Genomic DNA, 8242 nt, shown 5'->3' with positions numbered 1-8242 from the left:
CAACTAGGTGCCAGGTAAGCTACAGGTAAGTCTTTCTCTCCTCTGTCTTTTATTCATTTTTTCTATTTTCTGTCTTTGTTTTTTTTTTGATTTAGTAAAATACTAAACCGCTTTATAAAATCCTGAAATAAATTGTGGGCAGATACTGGATTATTCCCAACAGCCCCCAATTGTTTTCAGAAGTATTGAAGCATTTAAAATATTTATAGGCATTAAATGCTCCAATTCAAATACAGTATGATTTAGCTCAAAAATCCATAAATGGCCAATAAATATGCTCATCATTTCTGGCAGAGGTTTTCACCTTTATCAAAAATCATGAACATTTCTAAGGGCATTTTGGGTTCATTGAAAATATTTTTATTTTGAACCTACTTGAATTCATTTGGTGCTAGGGTTTGGTCATCCCCAATTCACCTTTAAATGAAATTTAGACATGATGCAGCATATCTAGCTAGCCTAAGTGCATACCAGACTAGCGATGTGACAACTCACCCCCACTAAACAAAAATCTCGTCCCGAGATTCAAGCGTAGGGTAAGATGAAAGGGGAACGCAAAGTAACATAGTCTTCACGATCCCATTGTTCTTCTTGAAGATGTTGATTCATTGCATCATCTTGATCTTGACATCTTTTCTTTCGAGAGCTTCATCCAACTATGATGACGGAAGAGAGGGAAACTCTACAGGATTGATCTTCTCGAAGATCGAGCTATACAAGACCAACTCGCGGAATGAGATGTTGAAACATCTCGAGTTGAGACACAAAACACGTCGAGAGGGATGGAAGAACAAACGATGAGGTTTGATTTGGTGGGCAACAATCCCACGCTTAGATAGTATGGTGCATGGGTTCCAAAGCAGCGAGGAGTTAATTACCATGACTCCATAACGGGGCACCTTAGGAAAGGTGACTCGTAGAATTATTCCCTTAAGTGGCAAAAAGAATTACTTTTGATATAGATATCATTGAAACTCTTTATGCCAGCCTAAGGCAATCACAAATGATCGTTCGAGGGAGTTCGGGGGAACGACACACTCGGGCTAGAATGGACGATGTGAACTACCTTGTTGAAGACAACGAAATGGATGATTTGCTTATCATCGGGGATGGATGGGACCCATAGTAGGACCACTTTTGAAGATGATCCTAAGCAGTAATTACTGAGGTGCAAGCTGGGAACAAAATGCAAATGATGGGAATGATTCTAGCAACTGGGGAGAAACCCAACAGTAGAGAGTGATTCCACTATTGGAAAAGTTATAACATAACCGATGAAATGTGGGCCAATCCCAGTTAGTGCTCACGATGACACCTAATGCTTGCGCGTGCTCTCAAGAACTTGAGCATTCCCATATTCATCAAGGTTTTACCAACATCCGTGCCGAGGATCCTGGCAACACATCATACTACCATGATGAACGGTGATGGAGGATGCAGGTGCAAAGGAGGACAACACTTTCTCAGATTTCACCTTAGCAAAGCCAAGGGAGCAAAATCTGGATGATCGACCGAGAAACATTTAGCACTCCGCTTCTAATGTTCTCCTTGATGTTCTAGCGTAACCCATTAGATGTGGTTTGGTATCTTGAACATCAAGTAGTAGGTCGGACTTCAGGTGCACAAAAATCCATAAGGAACTCTTGGGAAATGTTCCAACCATCATGTCTGCCTGAGATTCAGATCTGGTTGGTGTCAGAATGTTCCAGACTCATCCAGTCTAGAGAGAAAAATGAAAGTTTGCAACACAAATCGACGAGATGACGTTGCGAGATTCTCGGGAGATGAACTACGATAGTAAGTTCCAAAACATGAGCTAGTTCTGCTACATACATGTGAACACACTGTCCCAGACAAGCATGACCACGTAGTAGTCTTATAATAAAACACTACCGAGTTCAGGTGGGGAACCATCAACGAGGATATCGAAGCCTTGTGCATGAACTAGTATTCGCACAGCAACTCCTTTTCCTTGAACAAATCAATCAGTGGCTTGGTGTGCTAGGAACACATATGGAATGGAGGTAATTAATCTACCAAACCATGGTATACTTTGCACATGCATGACTGACTTGGGACGATTCCAGAGGAAGCAAAACTAACTTTCTCAAATTCACTGCGGCAACTTGCACCTAATGCACGTGAACTTGGAGAAAGTCACTTCTTTCATCCAAACATATGCTTCATGAGCGGGACACGAAGATAATGCTTATACAAGTTTCCAACACTAGCTGGATGTTCAACACGAGTCATGGAGAAGGTAGCCGTGTTGCTGATGGGCTCAACAACAATTCATCCAGGTTTCCATGGAGATTGAATTCCATAATTATGTGAACAAGTGACAGCATTGGTTCAGACCCAAAAGATGTAATGGTGTATGCTCGAGGAATCAACCACGAGTAAGACAACATTACGAACATCGTTGGTTCTGATTTGATTTGATAATAGCCCATACTCAAATCAAAGTTTGGTTAAGATGAGAGGTCCATTAATTGATCACGAGGACCAATCAATGAGGATATCATCTTTCTTCAACACACACACAGACCCAAGATATCCCTTTGGAAATGAACTAAGTTAGACAAGCTTTTATCTTCCAACTCTCCAAGTTGTTGTTTAGCTTGACCAACTAGCTCAGGGGTATCCAACATAGATTCTTGGAGGAGGGGTGGTTTATTGGAAAACCAACTTGATCACGAATTCAACATAGCGGTCAGGTGACAGCCTGGTGATACTTCCGAGAAGATATTCGGAAAATCACGTACCACCGATATGTTACTAGGCTCGAGAACAATCTTGCTTTTCAGGGCAAGACGATATGATCAACTGAGCAAGGGGTTGACAGAATCCTAACTCATTGATTGAGAGTGCACCAGAAATAAGGACTAGGTAACACGATCAACCTCGGGATGATGATTGAACAACCAACACGCTAAGAATGAGAGTATTGCCATTAACCACCAAGCAACGAGTTGCTCAGAGTGTTGATTTCACACATCACGGTTCACTTGTCGGTATTCCGGTTGTGACAACACGGGACCGAGGAATGAATAATGATGGCGAGAAGTATCACTGCGTCAAGAATTCATAAGAGGTGGTGCAATTCTCATGACACTCTTGACATAAAGATGGTAATACTCCAAGGTAGAACAGAATCCAAAGCTGGTTTGGCGTTTTGATCTGCGGAATACAACTACCTTGACCCAATCCCAGATATGGATGAGGTTCTGGAGTTAGTTTCTCCTAGACATTCTGGAATAGGATGGCTTGATGGACCACAAGAATAATAAGCATCGATAACACAAATGCACCACTACTCCTGACTATCAATTGATAGACGAGGGCCAGAAAATTAACTAAAGAGGGACAACCCAAAGGAACGTATGTTTTTCTGAGTTGCGGATGCATAGATTTAGTAGGTCAACAAGTTCACATATTTCTTCCGGATAATCCATGCAGAAAGGTAGAACTGGCAGAGTCACAATATGAATGGAGTACTCCTCAAGAGCGCCCTGGTTGTGATCTTTTGGTTCAAACGAACTCCTGCCATAATGGTTCATGGTATTTGGAAGAAGGAAATACCACAGACCTCGAGGACTATCGCAAAGGTTACTAATATCCTAAAGGAACGAGCAAACACTATCAACAGGAGGTAAGCGGAGTGAATCTCGAGTTCAGAAACCCGGGAATAGAATGCCTACTAACTAAGTGGCATCACGGGATGCTTTCGAGAATGATGGCCAGAATCATCACACCGGGAACACAAAACATGGCTAGATTACTAGGTGACTCCCTAAAACACCTAGGGTCATAACAATAGCTCCAACATATATACTGAGGCAATAGAGTACCTCAACGCACCGGTAGTGTGCTTAATCTGGCCCAAAGGGACGCAAAACAGAGGGAAAGGATTTTGCAAATGCATCAGGTTGTTTAGAAGCCTGGGATGACTCGGACAGCATAACGGCTGTAAATGCTCAAAGGATTTGAGACATCCTACAAAAATGGTGGCATAACCACTTAGAAGCACAATATCATATCATGGTTCTGGGATGAACTGTCAACACATGGAAGTAGTAGAAACTGAACTGAGGCTTCAGACCAACAATCCTACGAGTCTACGGATTAGTAACACGTGATCCTGATAGAAAGATGAGAAGCCTAGTTCTTAATCCCCGTAGAAGAGAAGAGGGTGACTCAGATCAGAAGGGCATAAGGTAAAGGAGTAAAAAGAGCCTTACGTTCCCTTCCACAATCAATTCCCTTATATAACTAAAGCATTTCTAGACTCAACTTCGACCAGTTTGGCTTCGTAAACCTACAGGCAGTCAGGCTCTGATACCAAAGCTGTCGGGACCCCGATTCCAAGTCACACCGATCTAGCCTGTAACACCTCATATCACTTTGCGGCCTCACGCACGGTACTCCCACGGGTGTCGCCTTACCATGGCCCGGGACCGTTTGCGCCTTTTGGCTCACGTATATGACAGTGTCGCTAGCATCCATATGACAGAGAACCCGGGCCGACACGGCTAGTCGTGAACCCAAAGCGGCACTAACGTATGGGGACAAGCATACATGAATCAACATCGAACGTGTCGGTCAGCAGCGTGCGAATCCGGGCTGTAGCACTGGGCTAACAGGACTCCGGGAACCCGGGCTGTAGCAGGCTAGGCAGGACTCCGGATGTCACCGCGTGACATTTCCCCGAAGGGACAGACACAGGAACGATATGAAACACATGCCTTCCAGTCAAGTGTCCAGAGCAGTAGTGCTGGGCTAGCAGGACTCCGGTGAACCGGGCTGTAGCGGACTACTATGGCTCAAGGAGGCACCAGACTACATTTCCCCATAAGAGAGGCTGCTAAGGATAGACAACTAGATTGTCGGATCCCACACATACCAAGCATTTCAATCATACACACAATATGCTCGATATGTGCAAATACAACATGGCATCACAACAAGACTCTACGACTCAGAGTATTTATTCATTAGGCTCCGAAGAGCGAGATATTACAAACATGGGTCTCATGACCCAACATTCAGAGCATACAAGTCAAAGCACATGCGGAAGCTTAACATGTCTGAGTACAGACATCTATAAATGAAAAAGGCTGAGAAGCCTGACTATCTACCAGATCCTGCCGAGGGCACAAGATCGTAGCTGAGGTAACAAGCTAAACGTCGAAGTCCACACAGAACTACTAGCGAGACTGACGTCTCTCTGCAAAACATAGAATAGGCAAACGTGAGTACAAATGTACCCAGCAAGACTTACATCAGAACTAGCTACATATGCATCGGTATCAACAAAGGGGGTGGTGGAGTTTAACTGCAGCAAGCCAGCTTTGACTCGGTGGCTATCCTGAACTACGACTGAAAGCAACTCTTTTGAGGTGGCGCACACGAGTCCACATATTCACCATCTCAATACACCACTATGGATTCGCTCCCGTCTCCCTACGAGAACGCCATCCATAGCACTCACGCTTATCTTGCGCATTTTAGAGTATCCACTGTCACTTGTCTATGAACTGTACAGGCAACCCAGAAGTCCTTTACCGCGGACACGGCTATTCGAATAGATCATATTAACCCTGCAGGGGTGTACTTCATCACACACGCTCTCGCCACTTACCACCATGTACACGTCGTGTACCTCGGCAACCTTCAAGCGGAAGCCTGGCGAGGGAGTCGGCCACGACCTGACTAACCACACAAGTCTCTAGTCTAGGTTTATCGCCTATTCGGGTTCCATCCGCAAGGAGATCCGGCCGGGGTGTCGCTCACGGCCCCAAACGATGTGTGCAGGGTTCCCGAGCCCACCATCCGGGTGCCACTCGGTACACCAGGCCATGTGTGCCTAGTCTGTCCCAAGCCCACCTGTACCGGGTGCCACTTGGTAGACTACTAACACTACCTACAAACACCAGAAACTAGTTGCAACTCCTGGACAGAGATCAGGTTGATTAATAAGTCGAGAGGGGCACTTAAGCATTCCAATGCGTGGTAGTAACTGTTCATGGATCACAAACACAGAACTCAGTTCCTGAGGACGGTTTCAATGAGACAACCCACCATGTACTCCTACATGGCCTCTCACCGCTACCTTTACCAAATCGTGTTCACACACTTAGCTCTGAACAGTAGGACATGTTCACCACATTCCAATTCATTCCCGATGAATCAGACCTGACACAACTCTAAGCAATAGCAGGCATGACAAACAAGCATGAATGAGTAGGCACATCAGGGCTCAAACAACTCCTACTCATGCTAGTGGGTTTCATCTATTTACTGTGACAATGACATGTCATCCAGAGGAAAGGGGTTCAACTACCGCAACAAGTAACAGTTGAAGCGTTGTTGTCCTAATGCAGTAAAAGAGAGCAGGAGCGAGAGAGTGGGATTGTATCGGAATGAACAAGGGGGTTTTGCTTGCCTGACACTTCCGAAGATAGCATAACTCTTCATCAGTGTCATCGATCGCATCGTCGAAGCAACGTCTACTGGGAGGGGACAATACCGGCAAACAGAGAAGAAACACGATCAATGCAATGCACAATATGATGCATGCTATGACATGGCAATATGAATGTGTTTTGAGCTAATGCAACTAGCAACAGGTTAAATGAAGTTGGTTTGAATCCAAGATTCAAATTCAAACTTCATATGTGGAAATTCAAATGCCATTTACATGATTTGTCCTAAACAGCAGCCTTAAATTGTTCTAACATGCATGAAAATGGTACAGATGGATAGATTGGATTTTTCTGATCATTTTTCATATATAAATTATTTCATTCTGAGCTACAGTTGAATTTCTATGAATTTTAGAAGTTTAGGGCATTTTCTGGAATTTTCTGAATTATTTTAAACCCAGAAAATGATTTATAGCGTCAGCATTACGTCACAGTGACGTCAGCAGGTCAACTGGGCGGTCCAGGTCAAACCTGACCAGTGGGTCCCGCGTGTCAGTCTCTCAGTGCCTAATTAAGTTTAGATTTAAACTAAACTTTTTAACAGAGGCTGGCCCCACACGTCAGTGGGTCAGGGGGAGTCAAACAGGGTCAACCCGCCGGACTTGGTCCACGGCTTGTCGCCGGTGAAGCCCGAGACGGCGGAGGGGATCGGAATTTGCCCACGGTCGACCAAATCGACCGCGGTTTGGTCCTACGCGTAGCTGGGGCTCGCGCGCGTCTAGTAGGCCAAGCGGGAGGAGCTGGGGTGGTCTGAGTCGACGGCGGCGAGCACGAATGCGGCGGCCGGAGTTCGGGTCTCGGCGGTTTCGGTGTTGCGAAGCACGGCAGGAGCAGCTGGAGGGGGGTTTTGGGCTCCTGGCGTTGCGCTGAGCACGGCTATGTGCTCAGTTGCAGCTCTATGTGACAGTGGCCACGGCGCCGTCATGGCCGGCGGAGCCGAGCTTCGGCCACGGTGGCCAGGGGGCTAGAGGAGGGATTCGACGGCGGGGAGAGAGGGGTCGGGAGCAGGAGCTCACAGGGAGGCGACGCAGTGGGTCAGTGGGCTCGGGGTCGTCCTTGACGGCGCGAATCGACGACGAAGAGCTCAGGTGCCCGAGGTTGAAGACGAGGTTGGTGAGGCCGTTGCAGGGCTACCAGCGATGCGTGGCTCAGCGGAGAGGACGGGGACGTCACGGTGGAGCTTCTGGGCGCGTTGGCGAGGCGAGGGGAAGGCGGTGGCCGCGGTGGTGGCGATCGGCGGCGACGGGCTCGCTCGGGTGGCTGCGGCGCGAGCGCTGGGGGGGAGAGGGAGGAACCAGAGAGGAGGGGATCGGTGCGGGGCTTCGTCCACGTCTCCTGGGCGTCGGGAGAAGGCCACGGGGGCGTGAGGCAGGCAGGGAGGAGGTGGCGGCCTCAGCGCGCGCCGTGCCCGCCTTCGCCTCTGCCTACTGGCAGAGGTTGAGGACGACTGGCAAGTCGCCAGGTGGGCTGGGCCTCCAACAGTGCTGGGCCAACTAGGTGCCAGGTAAGCTACAGGTAAGTCTTTCTCTCCTCTGTCTTTTATTCATGTTTTTCTATTTTCTGTCTTTGTTTTTTTTTGATTTAGTAAAATACTAAACCGCTTTATAAAATCCTGAAATAAATTGTGGGCAGATACTGGATTATTCCCAACAGCCCCCAATTGTTTTCAGAAGTATTGAAGCATTTAAAATATTTATAGGCATTAAATGCTCCAATTCAAATACAGTATGATTTAGCTCAAAAATCCATAAATGGCC

This window comes from Aegilops tauschii, chromosome 3 (genome assembly GCF_002575655.3).
Source record: "Aegilops tauschii subsp. strangulata cultivar AL8/78 chromosome 3, Aet v6.0, whole genome shotgun sequence".
Classification (NCBI taxonomy): domain Eukaryota; kingdom Viridiplantae; phylum Streptophyta; class Magnoliopsida; order Poales; family Poaceae; genus Aegilops; species Aegilops tauschii.
The sequence above is the reverse complement of the archived record's forward strand: the minus strand, read 5'-3'. Positions refer to the sequence as shown.